Source organism: Platichthys flesus, chromosome 10 (genome assembly GCF_949316205.1).
Source record: "Platichthys flesus chromosome 10, fPlaFle2.1, whole genome shotgun sequence".
Lineage (NCBI taxonomy): Eukaryota > Metazoa > Chordata > Actinopteri > Pleuronectiformes > Pleuronectidae > Platichthys > Platichthys flesus.
This window is the reverse complement of record NC_084954.1, coordinates 22,523,701-22,539,294: the sequence shown is the minus strand read 5'-3', so window position 1 is coordinate 22,539,294 and position 15,594 is coordinate 22,523,701. Positions and strand designations below refer to the sequence as shown.

Genomic DNA, 15,594 nt, shown 5'->3' with positions numbered 1-15,594 from the left:
AGGAGTGAACCCGTTTATTTGCTGTAAAAATTAAACTTGAACCACAATCAGTGGCATTATAGATGCATTGTGTCTGGAGCACATAATATTTACATCAAAGTCTATAAAATAAGCCCAGTGTGGGGCTCTTATTGCAATTGAACATAATGATAAGGGGAGAGCGCGGACGCAGTCCCCCACTACCACAAATTATGCAGTCGAGATTCCCACATTTGGGGAATTCGCACAGGTCAGCACAACCGAAGTGCAATGGCTGAGCCTCGCCCTGGGTGAACCACCTTCATGATCATGGTATCTCCCCTGCCAGGTAAGTATGAGTTGGATGCATTGGAGACAGGCTCTTGTATCTTAGACCCAGTTGTTAGGCTCACGGTGCCTGCCATGCATATTCACAGACCCAAAGGCCTTCAGTATCACATCATCCCCGTTTGGTGAAGGACTTGTTGGAGTGAAGCAAACACTTCTATGAAATGACATCTAATTAGTTTATCAATTTCCTTGTCTCCAGCCCTTTTATTTCCTCTGCAAAACAGAGAAAACCTAGATGAAAAGCAGCAAGGTAAGCCCTGGCCGTCTCTGATAAATCACCACAAAAGACAACACAAACTGCTCTAAATTCGGAAAAATCAGCATACAGGCAGTACAAGAATTTCTAGCAAACATTACTTATCAAAACAGCAAACTTGGAAAAGGAGTGAACCAGTCTATTTGCTTTAAAATTATATTTCTACCACAATTAGTGGCATTATAGATTGCGTTGTGTCAGAAGCACAAAATATCTACATCAAAGTATATAAAATAGGCCCAGTGTGGGGCTCTTATTGTAATTGAACATAATGATCAGGGGAGAGCGCGGACGCAGTCCCCCACTACCACAAATTATGCAGTCGAGATTCCCACATTTGGGGAATTCGCACAGGTCAGCACAACCGAAGTGCAATGGCTGAGCCTCGCCCTGGGTGAACCACCTTCATGATCATGGTATCTCCCCTGCCAGGTAAGTATGAGTTGGATGCATTGGAGACAGGCTCTTGTATCTTAGACCCAGTTGTTAGGCTCACGGTGCCTGCCATGCATATTCACAGATCCAAAGGCCTTCAGTATCACATCATCCCCGTTTGGTGAAGGACTTGTTGGAGTGAAGCAAACACTTCTATGAAATGACATCTAATTAGTTTATCAATTTCCTTGTCTCCAGCCCTTTTATTTCCTCTGCAAAACAGAGAAAACATAGATGAAAAGCAGCAAGGTAAGCCCTGGCCGTCTCTGATAAATCACCACAAAAGACAACACAAACTGCTCTAAATTCGGAAAAATCAGCATACAGGCAGTACAAGAATTTCTAGCAAACATTACTTATCAAAACCGTAAACTTGGAAAAGGAGTGAACCAGTCTATTTGCTTTAAAATTATATTTCTACCACAATTAGTGGCATTATAGATGCATTGTGTCTGGAGCACAAAATATCTACATCAAAGTCTATAAACTAGGCCCAGTGTGGGACTCTTATTGCAATTGAACATAATGATCAGGGGAGAGCGCGGATGCAGTCCCCCACTACCACAAATTATGCAGTCGAGATTCCCACATTTGGGGAATTCGCACAGGTCAGCACAACCGAAGTGCAATGGCTGAGCCTCGCCCTGGGTGAACCACCTTCATGATCATGGTATCTCCCCTGTCAGGTAAGTATGAGTTGGATGCATTGGAGACAGGCTCTTGTATCTTAGACCCAGTTGTTAGGCTCACGGTGCCTGCCATGCATATTCACAGATCCAAAGGCCTTCAGTATCACATCATCCCCTTTTGGTGAAGGACTTGTTGGAGTGAAGCAAACACTTCTATGAAATGACATCTAATTAGTTTATCGATTTCCTTGTCTCCAGCCCTTTTATTTCCTCTGCAAAACAGAGAAAACCTAGATGAAAAGCAGCAAGGTAAGCCCTGGCCGTCTCTGATAAATCACCACAAAAGACAACACAAACTGCTCTAAATTCGGAAAAATCAGCATACAGGCAGTACAATAATTTCTAGCAAACATTACTTATCAAAACAGCAAACTTGGAACAGGAGTGAACCCGTTTATTCGCTGTAAAAATTATACTTGAACCACAATCAGTAGGCATTATAGATGCATTGTGTCTGGAGCACAAAATATCTACATCAAAGTCTATAAAATAAGCCCAGTGTGGGGCTCTTATTGCAATTGAACATAATGATCAGGGGAGAGCGCGGACGCAGTCCCCCACTACCACAAATTATGCAGTCGAGATTCCCACATTTGGGGAATTCGCACAGGTCAGCACAACCGAAGTGCAATGGCTGAGCCTCGCCCTGGGTGAACCACCTTCATGATCATGGTATCTCCCCTGCCAGGTAAGTATGAGTTGGATGCATTGGAGACAGGCTCTTGTATCTTAGACCCAGTTGTTAGGCTCACGGTGCCTGCCATGCATATTCACAGATCCAAAGGCCTTCAGTATCACATCATCCCCGTTTGGTGAAGGACTTGTTGGAGTGAAGCAAACACTTCTATGAAATGACATCTAATTAGTTTATCAATTTCCTTGTCTCCAGCCCTTTTATTTCCTCTGCAAAACAGAGAAAACATAGATGAAAAGCAGCAAGGTAAGCCCTGGCCGTCTCTGATAAATCACCACAAAAGACAACACAAACTGCTCTAAATTCGGAAAAATCAGCATACAGGCAGTACAAGAATTTCTAGCAAACATTACTTATCAAAACCGTAAACTTGGAAAAGGAGTGAACCAGTCTATTTGCTTTAAAATTATATTTCTACCACAATTAGTGGCATTATAGATTGCGTTGTGTCAGAAGCACAAAATATCTACATCAAAGTCTATAAAATAGGCCCAGTGTGGGGCTCTTATTGCAATTGAACATAATGATCAGGGGAGAGCGCGTACGCAGTCCCCCACTACCACAAATTATGCAGTCGAGATTCCCACATTTGGGGAATTCGCACGGGTCAGCACAACCGAAGTGCAATGGCTGAGCCTCGCCCTGGGTGAACCACCTTCATGATCATGGTATCTCCCCTGCCAGGTAAGTATGAGTTGGATGCATTGGAGACAGGCTCTTGTATCTTAGACCCAGTTGTTAGGCTCACGGTGCCTGCTATGCATATTCACAGATCCAAAGGCCTTCAGTATCACATCATCCCCTTTTGGTGAAGGACTTGTTGGAGTGAAGCAAACACTTCTATGAAATGACATCTAATTAGTTTATCGATTTCCTTGTCTCCAGCCCTTTTATTTCCTCTGCAAAACAGAGAAAACCTAGATGAAAAGCAGCAAGGTAAGCCCTGGCCGTCTCTGATAAATCACCACAAAAGACAACACAAACTGCTCTAAATTCGGAAAAATCAGCATACAGGCAGTACAAGAATTTCTAGCAAACATTACTTATCAAAACAGTTTACTTGGAACAGGAGTGAACCAGTCTATTTGCATTAAAATTATATTTCTACCACAATTAGTGGCACTATAGATTGCATTGGGTCAGAAGCACAAAATATCTACATCAAAGTCTATAAAATAGGCGCAGTGTGGGGCTCTTATTGCATTGAACATAATGATCAGGGGAGAGCGCGGACGCAGTCCCCCACTACCACAAATTATGCAGTCGAGATTCCCACATTTGGGGAATTCGCACGGGTCAGCACAACCGAAGTGCAATGGCTGAGCCTCGCCCTGGGTGAACCACCTTCATGATCATGGTATCTCCCCTGCCAGGTAAGTATGAGTTGGATGCATTGGAGACAGGCTCTTGTATCTTAGACCCAGTTGTTAGGCTCACGGTGCCTGCCATGCATATTCACAGATCCAAAGGCCTTCAGTATCACATCATCCCCGTTTGGTGAAGGACTTGTTGGAGTGAAGCAAACACTTCTATGAAATGACATCTAATTAGTTTATCAATTTCCTTGTCTCCAGCCCTTTTATTTCCTCTGCAAAACAGAGAAAACCTAGATGAAAAGCAACAAGGTAAGCCCTGGCCGTCTCTGATGAATCACCACAAAAGACAACACAAACTGCTCTAAATTCGGAAAAATCAGCATACAGGCAGTACAAGAATTTCTAGCAAACATTACTTATTAAAACAGTAAACTTGGAACAGGAGTGAACCAGTCTATTTGCTTTAAAATTATATTTCTACAACAATTAGTGGCATTAAAAATTGCATTGTGACAGAAGCACAAAATATCTACATCAAAGTCGATAAATTAGGCCCAGTGTGGGGCTCTTATTGCAATTGAACATAATGATCAGGGGAGAGCGCGGACGCAGTCCCCCACTACCACAAATTATGCAGTCGAGATTCCCACATTTGGGGAATTCGCACAGGTCAGCACAACCGAAGTGCAATGGCTGAGCCTCGCCCTGGGTGAACCACCTTCATGATCATGGTATCTCCCCTGCCAGGTAAGTATGAGTTGGATGCATTGGAGACAGGCTCTTGTATCTTAGACCCAGTTGTTAGGCTCACGGTGCCTGCCATGCATATTCACAGATCCAAAGGCCTTCAGTATCACATCATCCCTGTTTGGTGAAGGACTTGTTGGAGTGAAGCAAACACTTCTATGAAATGACATCTAATTAATTTATCAATTTCCTTGTCTCCAGCCCTTTTATTTCCTCTGCAAAACAGAGAAAACCTAGATGAAAAGCAACAAGGTAAGCCCTGGCCGTCTCTGATGAATCACCACAAAAGACAACACAAACTGCTCTAAATTCGGAAAAATCAGCATACAGGCAGTACAAGAATTTCTAGCAAACATTACTTATTAAAACAGTAAACTTGGAACAGGAGTGAACCAGTCTATTTGCTTTAAAATTATATTTCTACAACAATTAGTGGCATTAAAAATTGCATTGTGACAGAAGCACAAAATATCTACATCAAAGTCGATAAATTAGGCCCAGTGTGGGGCTCTTATTGCAATTGAACATAATGATCAGGGGAGAGCGCGGACGCAGTCCCCCACTACCACAAATTATGCAGTCGAGATTCCCACATTTGGGGAATTCGCACAGGTCAGCACAACCGAAGTGCAATGGCTGAGCCTCGCCCTGGGTGAACCACCTTCATGATCATGGTATCTCCCCTGCCAGGTAAGTATGAGTTGGATGCATTGGAGACAGGCTCTTGTATCTTAGACCCAGTTGTTAGGCTCACGGTGCCTGCCATGCATATTCACAGATCCAAAGGCCTTCAGTATCACATCATCCCCGTTTGGTGAAGGACTTGTTGGAGTGAAGCAAACACTTCTATGAAATGACATCTAATTAGTTTATCAATTTCCTTGTCTCCAGCCCTTTTATTTCCTCTGCAAAACAGAGAAAACCTAGATTAAAAGCAGCAAGGTAAGCCCTGGCCGTCTCTGATAAATCACCACAAAAGACAACACAAACTGCTCTAAATTCGGAAAAATCAGCATACAGGCAGTACAAGAATTTCTAGCAAACATTACTTATCAAAACAGCAAACTTGGAACAGGAGTGAACCCGTTTATTTGCTGTAAAAATTATACTTGAACCACAATCAGTGGCATTATAGATGCATTGTGTCTGGAGCACAAAATATCTACATCAAAGTCTATAAAATAAGCCCAGTGTGGGGCTCTTATTGCAATTGAACATAATGATAAGGGGAGAGCGCGGACGCAGTCCCCCACTACCACAAATTATGCAGTCGAGATTCCCACATTTGGGGAATTCGCACAGGTCAGCACAACCGAAGTGCAATGGCTGAGCCTCGCCCTGGGTGAACCACCTTCATGATCATGGTATCTCCCCTGCCAGGTAAGTATGAGTTGGATGCATTGGAGACAGGCTCTTGTATCTTAGACCCAGTTGTTAGGCTCACGGTGCCTGCCATGCATATTCACAGATCCAAAGGCCTTCAGTATCACATCATCCCCTTTTGGTGAAGGACTTGTTGGAGTGAAGCAAACACTTCTATGAAATGACATCTAATTAGTTTATCGATTTCCTTGTCTCCAGCCCTTTTATTTCCTCTGCAAAACAGAGAAAACCTAGATGAAAAGCAGCAAGGTAAGCCCTGGCCGTCTCTGATAAATCACCACAAAAGACAACACAAACTGCTCTAAATTCGGAAAAATCAGCATACAGGCAGTACAAGAATTTCTAGCAAACATTACTTATCAAAACAGTTTACTTGGAACAGGAGTGAACCAGTCTATTTGCATTAAAATTATATTTCTACCACAATTAGTGGCACTATAGATTGCATTGGGTCAGAAGCACAAAATATCTACATCAAAGTCTATAAAATAGGCGCAGTGTGGGGCTCTTATTGCATTGAACATAATGATCAGGGGAGAGCGCGGACGCAGTCTCCCACTACCACAAATTATGCAGTCGAGATTCCCACATTTGGGGAATTCGCACGGGTCAGCACAACCGAAGTGCAATGGCTGAGCCTCGCCCTGGGTGAACCACCTTCATGATCATGGTATCTCCCCTGCCAGGTAAGTATGAGTTGGATGCATTGGAGACAGGCTCTTGTATCTTAGACCCAGTTGTTAGGCTCACGGTGCCTGCCATGCATATTCACAGATCCAAAGGCCTTCAGTATCACATCATCCCCGTTTGGTGAAGGACTTGTTGGAGTGAAGCAAACACTTCTATGAAATGACATCTAATTAGTTTATCAATTTCCTTGTCTCCAGCCCTTTTATTTCCTCTGCAAAACAGAGAAAACCTAGATGAAAAGCAGCAAGGTAAGCCCTGGCCGTCTCTGATAAATCACCACAAAAGACAACACAAACTGCTCTAAATTCGGAAAAATCAGCATACAGGCAGTACAAGAATTTCTAGCAAACATTACTTATCAAAACCGTAAACTTGGAAAAGGAGTGAACCAGTCTATTTGCTTTAAAATTATATTTCTACCACAATTAGTGGCATTATAGATTGCGTTGTGTCAGAAGCACAAAATATCTACATCAAAGTCTATAAAATAGGCCCAGTGTGGGGCTCTTATTGCAATTGAACATAATGATCAGGGGAGAGCGCGGACGCAGTCCCCCACTACCACAAATTATGCAGTCGAGATTCCCACATTTGGGGAATTCGCACAGGTCAGCACAACCGAAGTGCAATGGCTGAGCCTCGCCCTGGGTGAACCACCTTCATGATCATGGTATCTCCCCTGCCAGGTAAGTATGAGTTGGATGCATTGGAGACAGGCTCTTGTATCTTAGACCCAGTTGTTAGGCTCATGGTGCCTGCCATGCATATTTACAGAATCCAAAGGCCTTCAGTATCACATCATCCCCTTTTGGTGAAGAACTTGTTGGAGTGAAGCAAACACATCCATGAAATGACATCTAATTAGTTTACCAATTTCCTTGTCTCCAGCCCTTTTATTTCCTCTGCAAAACAGAGAAAACCTAGATGAAAAGCAGCAAGGTAAGCCCTGGCCGTCTCTGATAAATCACCACAAAAGACAACACAAACTGCTCTAAATTCGGAATAATCAGTATACAGGCAGTACAAGAATTTCTAGCAAACATTACTTATCAAAACAGCAAACTTGGAACAGGAGTGAACCCGTTTATTTGCTGTAAAATTATATTTCTACCACAATTAGTGGCATTATAGATGCATTGTGTCTGGAGCACAAAATATCTACATCAAAGTCTATAAACTAGGCCCAGTGTGGGACTCTTATTGCAATTGAACATAATGATCAGGGGAGAGCGCGGACGCAGTCCCCCATTACCACAAATTATGCAGTCGAGATTCCCACATTTGGGGAATTCGCACAGGTCAGCACAACCGAAGTGCAATGGCTGAGCCTCGCCCTGGGTGAACCACCTTCATGATCATGGTATCTCCCCTGCCAGGTAAGTATGAGTTGGATGCATTGGAGACAGGCTCTTGTATCTTAGACCCAGTTGTTAGGCTCATGGTGCCTGCCATGCATATTTACAGAATCCAAAGGCCTTCAGTATCACATCATCCCCGTTTGGTGAAGGACTTGTTGGAGTGAAGCAAACACTTCTATGAAATGACAACTAATTAGTTTACCAATTTCCTTGTCTCCAGCCCTTTTATTTCCTCTGCAAAACAGAGAAAACCTAGATGAAAAGCAGCAAGGTAAGCCCTGGCCGTCTCTGATAAATCACCACAAAAGACAACACAAACTGCTCTAAATTCGGAATAATCAGTATACAGGCAGTACAAGAATTTCTAGCAAACATTACTTATCAAAACAGCAAACTTGGAACAGGAGTGAACCCGTTTATTTGCTGTAAAATTATATTTCTACCACAATTAGTGGCATTATAGATGCATTGTGTCTGGAGCACAAAATATCTACATCAAAGTCTATAAACTAGGCCCAGTGTGGGACTCTTATTGCAATTGAACATAATGATCAGGGGAGAGCGCGGACGCAGTCCCCCATTACCACAAATTATGCAGTCGAGATTCCCACATTTGGGGAATTCGCACGGGTCAGCACAACCGAAGTGCAATGGCTGAGCCTCGCCCTGGGTGAACCACCTTCATGATCATGGTATCTCCCCTGCCAGGTAAGTATGAGTTGGATGCATTGGAGACAGGCTCTTGTATCTTAGACCCAGTTGTTAGGCTCACGGTGCCTGCCATGCATATTCACAGATCCAAAGGCCTTCAGTATCACATCATCCCCGTTTGGTGAAGGACTTGTTGGAGTGAAGCAAACACTTCTATGAAATGACAACTAATTAGTTTATCAATTTCCTTGTCTCCAGCCCTTTTATTTCCTCTGCAAAACAGAGAAAACCTAGATGAAAAGCAACAAGGTAAGCCCTGGCCGTCTCTGATGAATCACCACAAAAGACAACACAAACTGCTCTAAATTCGGAAAAATCAGCATACAGGCAGTACAAGAATTTCTAGCAAACATTACTTATTAAAACAGTAAACTTGGAACAGGAGTGAACCAGTCTATTTGCTTTAAAATTATATTTCTACAACAATTAGTGGCATTAAAAATTGCATTGTGACAGAAGCACAAAATATCTACATCAAAGTCGATAAATTAGGCCCAGTGTGGGGCTCTTATTGCAATTGAACATAATGATCAGGGGAGAGCGCGGACGCAGTCCCCCACTACCACAAATTATGCAGTCGAGATTCCCACATTTGGGGAATTCGCACGGGTCAGCACAACCGAAGTGCAATGGCTGAGCCTCGCCCTGGGTGAACCACCTTCATGATCATGGTATCTCCCCTGCCAGGTAAGTATGAGTTGGATGCATTGGAGACAGTCTCTTGTATCTTAGACCCAGTTGTTAGGCTCACGGTGCCTGCTATGCATATTCACAGATCCAAAGGCCTTCAGTATCACATCATCCCCTTTTGGTGAAGGACTTGTTGGAGTGAAGCAAACACTTCTATGAAATGACATCTAATTAGTTTATCAATTTCCTTGTCTCAAGCCCTTTTATTTCCTCTGCAAAACAGAGAAAACCTAGATGAAAAGCAGCAAGGTAAGCCCTGGCCGTCTCTGATAAATCACCACAAAAGACAACACAAACTGCTCTAAATTCGGAAAAATCAGCATACAGGCAGTACAATAATTTCTAGCAAACATTACTTATCAAAACAGCAAACTTGGAACAGGAGTGAACCCGTTTATTTGCTGTAAAATTATATTTCTACCACAATTAGTGGCATTATAGATGCATTGTGTCTGGAGCACAAAATATCTACATCAAAGTCTATAAACTAGGCCCAGTGTGGGACTCTTATTGCAATTGAACATAATGATCAGGGGAGAGCGCGGACGCAGTCCCCCACTACCACAAATTATGCAGTCGAGATTCCCACATTTGGGGAATTCGCACAGGTCAGCACAACCGAAGTGCAATGGCTGAGCCTCGCCCTGGGTGAACCACCTTCATGATCATGGTATCTCCCCTGTCAGGTAAGTATGAGTTGGATGCATTGGAGACAGGCTCTTGTATCTTAGACCCAGTTGTTAGGCTCACGGTGCCTGCCATGCATATTCACAGATCCAAAGGCCTTCAGTATCACATCATCCCCTTTTGGTGAAGGACTTGTTGGAGTGAAGCAAACACTTCTATGAAATGACATCTAATTAGTTTATCGATTTCCTTGTCTCCAGCCCTTTTATTTCCTCTGCAAAACAGAGAAAACCTAGATGAAAAGCAGCAAGGTAAGCCCTGGCCGTCTCTGATAAATCACCACAAAAGACAACACAAACTGCTCTAAATTCGGAAAAATCAGCATACAGGCAGTACAAGAATTTCTAGCAAACATTACTTATCAAAACCGTAAACTTGGAAAAGGAGTGAACCAGTCTATTTGCTTTAAAATTATATTTCTACCACAATTAGTGGCATTATAGATTGCGTTGTGTCAGAAACACAAAATATCTACATCAAAGTCTATAAAATAGGCCCAGTGTGGGGCTCTTATTGCAATTGAACATAATGATCAGGGGAGAGCGCGGACGCAGTCCCCCACTACCACAAATTATGCAGTCGAGATTCCCACATTTGGGGAATTCGCACAGGTCAGCACAACCGAAGTGCAATGGCTGAGCCTCGCCCTGGGTGAACCACCTTCATGATCATGGTATCTCCCCTGCCAGGTAAGTATGAGTTGGATGCATTGGAGACAGGCTCTTGTATCTTAGACCCAGTTGTTAGGCTCACGGTGCCTGCCATGCATATTCACAGATCCAAAGGCCTTCAGTATCACATCATCCCCTTTTGGTGAAGGACTTGTTGGAGTGAAGCAAACACTTCTATGAAATGACATCTAATTAGTTTATCGATTTCCTTGTCTCCAGCCCTTTTATTTCCTCTGCAAAACAGAGAAAACCTAGATGAAAAGCAGCAAGGTAAGCCCTGGCCGTCTCTGATAAATCACCACAAAAGACAACACAAACTGCTCTAAATTCGGAAAAATCAGCATACAGGCAGTACAATAATTTCTAGCAAACATTACTTATCAAAACAGCAAACTTGGAACAGGAGTGAACCCGTTTATTTGCTGTAAAAATTATACTTGAACCACAATCAGTGGCATTATAGATGCATTGTGTCTGGAGCACAAAATATCTACATCAAAGTCTATAAAATAAGCCCAGTGTGGGGCTCTTATTGCAATTGAACATAATGATAAGGGGAGAGCGCGGACGCAGTCCCCCACTACCACAAATTATGCAGTCGAGATTCCCACATTTGGGGAATTCGCACAGGTCAGCACAACCGAAGTGCAATGGCTGAGCCTCGTCCTGGGTGAACCACCTTCATGATCATGGTATCTCCCCTGCCAGGTAAGTATGAGTTGGATGCATTGGAGACAGGCTCTTGTATCTTAGACCCAGTTGTTAGGCTCACGGTGCCTGCCATGCATATTCACAGATCCAAAGGCCTTCAGTATCACATCATCCCCGTTTGGTGAAGGACTTGTTGGAGTGAAGCAAACACTTCTATGAAATGACATCTAATTAGTTTATCAATTTCCTTGTCTCCAGCCCTTTTATTTCCTCTGCAAAACAGAGAAAACCTAGATGAAAAGCAACAAGGTAAGCCCTGGCCGTCTCTGATGAATCACCACAAAAGACAACACAAACTGCACTAAATTCGGAAAATCAGCATACAGGCAGTACAAGAATTTCTAGCAAACATTACTTATCAAAACAGTAAACTTGGAACAGGAGTGAACCAGTCTATTTGCTTTAAAATTATATTTCTACAACAATTAGTGGCATTAAAAATTGCATTGTGACAGAAGCACAAAATATCTACATCAAAGTCGATAAATTAGGCCCAGTGTGGGGCTCTTATTGCAATTGAACATAATGATCAGGGGAGAGCGCGGACGCAGTCCCCCACTACCACAAATTATGCAGTCGAGATTCCCACATTTGGGGAATTCGCACGGGTCAGCACAACCGAAGTGCAATGGCTGAGCCTCGCCCTGGGTGAACCACCTTCATGATCATGGTATCTCCCCTGCCAGGTAAGTATGAGTTGGATGCATTGGAGACAGGCTCTTGTATCTTAGACCCAGTTGTTAGGCTCATGGTGCCTGCCATGCATATTTACAGAATCCAAAGGCCTTCAGTATCACATCATCCCCTTTTGGTGAAGAACTTGTTGGAGTGAAGCAAACACATCCATGAAATGACATCTAATTAGTTTACCAATTTCCTTGTCTCCAGCCCTTTTATTTCCTCTGCAAAACAGAGAAAACCTAGATGAAAAGCAGCAAGGTAAGCCCTGGCCGTCTCTGATAAATCACCACAAAAGACAACACAAACTGCTCTAAATTCGGAATAATCAGTATACAGGCAGTACAAGAATTTCTAGCAAACATTACTTATCAAAACAGCAAACTTGGAACAGGAGTGAACCCGTTTATTTGCTGTAAAATTATATTTCTACCACAATTAGTGGCATTATAGATGCATTGTGTCTGGAGCACAAAATATCTACATCAAAGTCTATAAACTAGGCCCAGTGTGGGACTCTTATTGCAATTGAACATAATGATCAGGGGAGAGCGCGGACGCAGTCCCCCATTACCACAAATTATGCAGTCGAGATTCCCACATTTGGGGAATTCGCACAGGTCAGCACAACCGAAGTGCAATGGCTGAGCCTCGCCCTGGGTGAACCACCTTCATGATCATGGTATCTCCCCTGTCAGGTAAGTATGAGTTGGATGCATTGGAGACAGGCTCTTGTATCTTAGACCCAGTTGTTAGGCTCACGGTGCCTGCCATGCATATTCACAGATCCAAAGGCCTTCAGTATCACATCATCCCCGTTTGGTGAAGGACTTGTTGGAGTGAAGCAAACACTTCTATGAAATGACATCTAATTAGTTTATCAATTTCCTTGTCTCCAGCCCTTTTATTTCCTCTGCAAAACAGAGAAAACCTAGATGAAAAGCAGCAAGGTAAGCCCTGGCCGTCTCTGATAAATCACCACAAAAGACAACACAAACTGCTCTAAATTCGGAAAAATCAGCATACAGGCAGTACAAGAATTTCTAGCAAACATTACTTATCAAAACCGTAAACTTGGAAAAGGAGTGAACCAGTCTATTTGCTTTAAAATTATATTTCTACCACAATTATAGGCATTATAGATTGCGTTGTGTCAGAAGCACAAAATATATACATTAAAGTCTATAAAATAGGCCCAGTGTGGGGCTCTTATTGCAATTGAACATAATGATCAGGGGAGAGCGCGGACGCAGTCCCCCACTACCACAAATTATGCAGTCGAGATTCCCACATTTGGGGAATTCGCACGGGTCAGCACAACCGAAGTGCAATGGCTGAGCCTCGCCCTGGGTGAACCACCTTCATGATCATGGTATCTCCCCTGCCAGGTAAGTATGAGTTGGATGCATTGGAGACAAGCTCTTGTATCTTAGACCCAGTTGTTAGGCTCACGGTGCCTGCTATGCATATTCACAGATCCAAAGGCCTTCAGTATCACATCATCCCCTTTTGGTGAAGGACTTGTTGGAGTGAAGCAAACACTTCTATGAAATGACATCTAATTAGTTTATCAATTTCCTTGTCTCAAGCCCTTTTATTTCCTCTGCAAAACAGAGAAAACCTAGATGAAAAGCAGCAAGGTAAGCCCTGGCCGTCTCTGATAAATCACCACAAAAGACAACACAAACTGCTCTAAATTCGGAATAATCAGTATACAGGCAGTACAAGAATTTCTAGCAAACATTACTTATCAAAACAGCAAACTTGGAACAGGAGTGAACCCGTTTATTTGCTGTAAAATTATATTTCTACCACAATTAGTGGCATTATAGATGCATTGTGTCTGGAGCACAAAATATCTACATCAAAGTCTATAAACTAGGCCCAGTGTGGGACTCTTATTGCAATTGAACATAATGATCAGGGGAGAGCGCGGACGCAGTCCCCCACTACCACAAATTATGCAGTCGAGATTCCCACATTTGGGGAATTCGCACAGGTCAGCACAACCGAAGTGCAATGGCTGAGCCTCGCCCTGGGTGAACCACCTTCATGATCATGGTATCTCCCCTGTCAGGTAAGTATGAGTTGGATGCATTGGAGACAGGCTCTTGTATCTTAGACCCAGTTGTTAGGCTCACGGTGCCTGCCATGCATATTCACAGATCCAAAGGCCTTCAGTATCACATCATCCCCTTTTGGTGAAGGACTTGTTGGAGTGAAGCAAACACTTCTATGAAATGACATCTAATTAGTTTATCGATTTCCTTGTCTCCAGCCCTTTTATTTCCTCTGCAAAACAGAGAAAACCTAGATGAAAAGCAGCAAGGTAAGCCCTGGCCGTCTCTGATAAATCACCACAAAAGACAACACAAACTGCTCTAAATTCGGAAAAATCAGCATACAGGCAGTACAAGAATTTCTAGCAAACATTACTTATCAAAACCGTAAACTTGGAAAAGGAGTGAACCAGTCTATTTGCTTTAAAATTATATTTCTACCACAATTAGTGGCATTATAGATTGCGTTGTGTCAGAAGCACAAAATATCTACATCAAAGTCTATAAAATAGGCCCAGTGTGGGGCTCTTATTGCAATTGAACATAATGATCAGGGGAGAGCGCGGACGCAGTCCCCCACTACCACAAATTATGCAGTCGAGATTCCCACATTTGGGGAATTCGCACAGGTCAGCACAACCGAAGTGCAATGGCTGAGCCTCGCCCTGGGTGAACCACCTTCATGATCATGGTATCTCCCCTGCCAGGTAAGTATGAGTTGGATGCATTGGAGACAGGCTCTTGTATCTTAGACCCAGTTGTTAGGCTCATGGTGCCTGCCATGCATATTTACAGAATCCAAAGGCCTTCAGTATCACATCATCCCCTTTTGGTGAAGAACTTGTTGGAGTGAAGCAAACACATCCATGAAATGACATCTAATTAGTTTACCAATTTCCTTGTCTCCAGCCCTTTTATTTCCTCTGCAAAACAGAGAAAACCTAGATGAAAAGCAGCAAGGTAAGCCCTGGCCGTCTCTGATAAATCACCACAAAAGACAACACAAACTGCTCTAAATTCGGAATAATCAGTATACAGGCAGTACAAGAATTTCTAGCAAACATTACTTATCAAAACAGCAAACTTGGAACAGGAGTGAACCCGTTTATTTGCTGTAAAATTATATTTCTACCACAATTAGTGGCATTATAGATGCATTGTGTCTGGAGCACAAAATATCTACATCAAAGTCTATAAACTAGGCCCAGTGTGGGACTCTTATTGCAATTGAACATAATGATCAGGGGAGAGCGCGGACGCAGTCCCCCATTACCACAAATTATGCAGTCGAGATTCCCACATTTGGGGAATTCGCACAGGTCAGCACAACCGAAGTGCAATGGCTGAGCCTCGCCCTGGGTGAACCACCTTCATGATCATGGTATCTCCCCTGCCAGGTAAGTATGAGTTGGATGCATTGGAGACAAGCTCTTGTATCTTAGACCCAGTTGTTAGGCTCACGGTGCCTGCTATGCATATTCACAGATCCAAAGGCCTTCAGTATCACAT

At 43.1% G+C, this 15,594-nt stretch overlaps 23 non-coding genes across 23 annotated transcripts; all 23 read right to left on the bottom strand.

Annotated features, from left to right (window-relative positions):
• Positions 1 to 151: 151 nt before the first annotated feature.
• Positions 152 to 315, bottom strand: LOC133962958 (U1 spliceosomal RNA). Its single transcript, XR_009922520.1, has one exon. It is a non-coding gene; the product is annotated as a U1 spliceosomal RNA (small nuclear RNA).
• Positions 316 to 841: 526 nt separating this feature from the next.
• Positions 842 to 1,005, bottom strand: LOC133963494 (U1 spliceosomal RNA). The gene has a single exon (XR_009922993.1). It is a non-coding gene; the product is annotated as a U1 spliceosomal RNA (small nuclear RNA).
• Positions 1,006 to 1,530: 525 nt separating this feature from the next.
• LOC133964067 (U1 spliceosomal RNA) lies at positions 1,531 to 1,694 on the bottom strand. The gene has a single exon (XR_009923541.1). It is a non-coding gene; the product is annotated as a U1 spliceosomal RNA (small nuclear RNA).
• Positions 1,695 to 2,221: 527 nt separating this feature from the next.
• LOC133963483 (U1 spliceosomal RNA) lies at positions 2,222 to 2,385 on the bottom strand. The gene has a single exon (XR_009922982.1). It is a non-coding gene; the product is annotated as a U1 spliceosomal RNA (small nuclear RNA).
• Positions 2,386 to 2,911: 526 nt separating this feature from the next.
• On the bottom strand, positions 2,912 to 3,075 carry LOC133963724 (U1 spliceosomal RNA). Its single transcript, XR_009923210.1, has one exon. It is a non-coding gene; the product is annotated as a U1 spliceosomal RNA (small nuclear RNA).
• A 525-nt stretch (positions 3,076 to 3,600) lies between these two features.
• On the bottom strand, positions 3,601 to 3,764 carry LOC133963314 (U1 spliceosomal RNA). The gene has a single exon (XR_009922819.1). It is a non-coding gene; the product is annotated as a U1 spliceosomal RNA (small nuclear RNA).
• A 526-nt stretch (positions 3,765 to 4,290) lies between these two features.
• On the bottom strand, positions 4,291 to 4,454 carry LOC133963471 (U1 spliceosomal RNA). The gene has a single exon (XR_009922971.1). It is a non-coding gene; the product is annotated as a U1 spliceosomal RNA (small nuclear RNA).
• Positions 4,455 to 4,980: 526 nt separating this feature from the next.
• LOC133963459 (U1 spliceosomal RNA) lies at positions 4,981 to 5,144 on the bottom strand. Its single transcript, XR_009922960.1, has one exon. It is a non-coding gene; the product is annotated as a U1 spliceosomal RNA (small nuclear RNA).
• A 526-nt stretch (positions 5,145 to 5,670) lies between these two features.
• LOC133962946 (U1 spliceosomal RNA) lies at positions 5,671 to 5,834 on the bottom strand. The gene has a single exon (XR_009922509.1). It is a non-coding gene; the product is annotated as a U1 spliceosomal RNA (small nuclear RNA).
• A 525-nt stretch (positions 5,835 to 6,359) lies between these two features.
• LOC133963942 (U1 spliceosomal RNA) lies at positions 6,360 to 6,523 on the bottom strand. The gene has a single exon (XR_009923420.1). It is a non-coding gene; the product is annotated as a U1 spliceosomal RNA (small nuclear RNA).
• A 526-nt stretch (positions 6,524 to 7,049) lies between these two features.
• Positions 7,050 to 7,213, bottom strand: LOC133963448 (U1 spliceosomal RNA). The gene has a single exon (XR_009922949.1). It is a non-coding gene; the product is annotated as a U1 spliceosomal RNA (small nuclear RNA).
• A 526-nt stretch (positions 7,214 to 7,739) lies between these two features.
• On the bottom strand, positions 7,740 to 7,903 carry LOC133963953 (U1 spliceosomal RNA). The gene has a single exon (XR_009923431.1). It is a non-coding gene; the product is annotated as a U1 spliceosomal RNA (small nuclear RNA).
• A 526-nt stretch (positions 7,904 to 8,429) lies between these two features.
• LOC133963389 (U1 spliceosomal RNA) lies at positions 8,430 to 8,593 on the bottom strand. Its single transcript, XR_009922891.1, has one exon. It is a non-coding gene; the product is annotated as a U1 spliceosomal RNA (small nuclear RNA).
• A 526-nt stretch (positions 8,594 to 9,119) lies between these two features.
• On the bottom strand, positions 9,120 to 9,283 carry LOC133963196 (U1 spliceosomal RNA). Its single transcript, XR_009922708.1, has one exon. It is a non-coding gene; the product is annotated as a U1 spliceosomal RNA (small nuclear RNA).
• Positions 9,284 to 9,808: 525 nt separating this feature from the next.
• On the bottom strand, positions 9,809 to 9,972 carry LOC133963991 (U1 spliceosomal RNA). The gene has a single exon (XR_009923467.1). It is a non-coding gene; the product is annotated as a U1 spliceosomal RNA (small nuclear RNA).
• Positions 9,973 to 10,498: 526 nt separating this feature from the next.
• On the bottom strand, positions 10,499 to 10,662 carry LOC133963435 (U1 spliceosomal RNA). The gene has a single exon (XR_009922937.1). It is a non-coding gene; the product is annotated as a U1 spliceosomal RNA (small nuclear RNA).
• A 526-nt stretch (positions 10,663 to 11,188) lies between these two features.
• Positions 11,189 to 11,352, bottom strand: LOC133963958 (U1 spliceosomal RNA). The gene has a single exon (XR_009923436.1). It is a non-coding gene; the product is annotated as a U1 spliceosomal RNA (small nuclear RNA).
• A 525-nt stretch (positions 11,353 to 11,877) lies between these two features.
• On the bottom strand, positions 11,878 to 12,041 carry LOC133963080 (U1 spliceosomal RNA). Its single transcript, XR_009922616.1, has one exon. It is a non-coding gene; the product is annotated as a U1 spliceosomal RNA (small nuclear RNA).
• Positions 12,042 to 12,567: 526 nt separating this feature from the next.
• On the bottom strand, positions 12,568 to 12,731 carry LOC133964034 (U1 spliceosomal RNA). The gene has a single exon (XR_009923509.1). It is a non-coding gene; the product is annotated as a U1 spliceosomal RNA (small nuclear RNA).
• A 526-nt stretch (positions 12,732 to 13,257) lies between these two features.
• On the bottom strand, positions 13,258 to 13,421 carry LOC133962964 (U1 spliceosomal RNA). The gene has a single exon (XR_009922526.1). It is a non-coding gene; the product is annotated as a U1 spliceosomal RNA (small nuclear RNA).
• Positions 13,422 to 13,946: 525 nt separating this feature from the next.
• Positions 13,947 to 14,110, bottom strand: LOC133963990 (U1 spliceosomal RNA). Its single transcript, XR_009923466.1, has one exon. It is a non-coding gene; the product is annotated as a U1 spliceosomal RNA (small nuclear RNA).
• A 526-nt stretch (positions 14,111 to 14,636) lies between these two features.
• Positions 14,637 to 14,800, bottom strand: LOC133963423 (U1 spliceosomal RNA). The gene has a single exon (XR_009922925.1). It is a non-coding gene; the product is annotated as a U1 spliceosomal RNA (small nuclear RNA).
• Positions 14,801 to 15,326: 526 nt separating this feature from the next.
• On the bottom strand, positions 15,327 to 15,490 carry LOC133963952 (U1 spliceosomal RNA). The gene has a single exon (XR_009923430.1). It is a non-coding gene; the product is annotated as a U1 spliceosomal RNA (small nuclear RNA).
• Between the last annotated feature and the right edge of the window lie 104 nt (positions 15,491 to 15,594).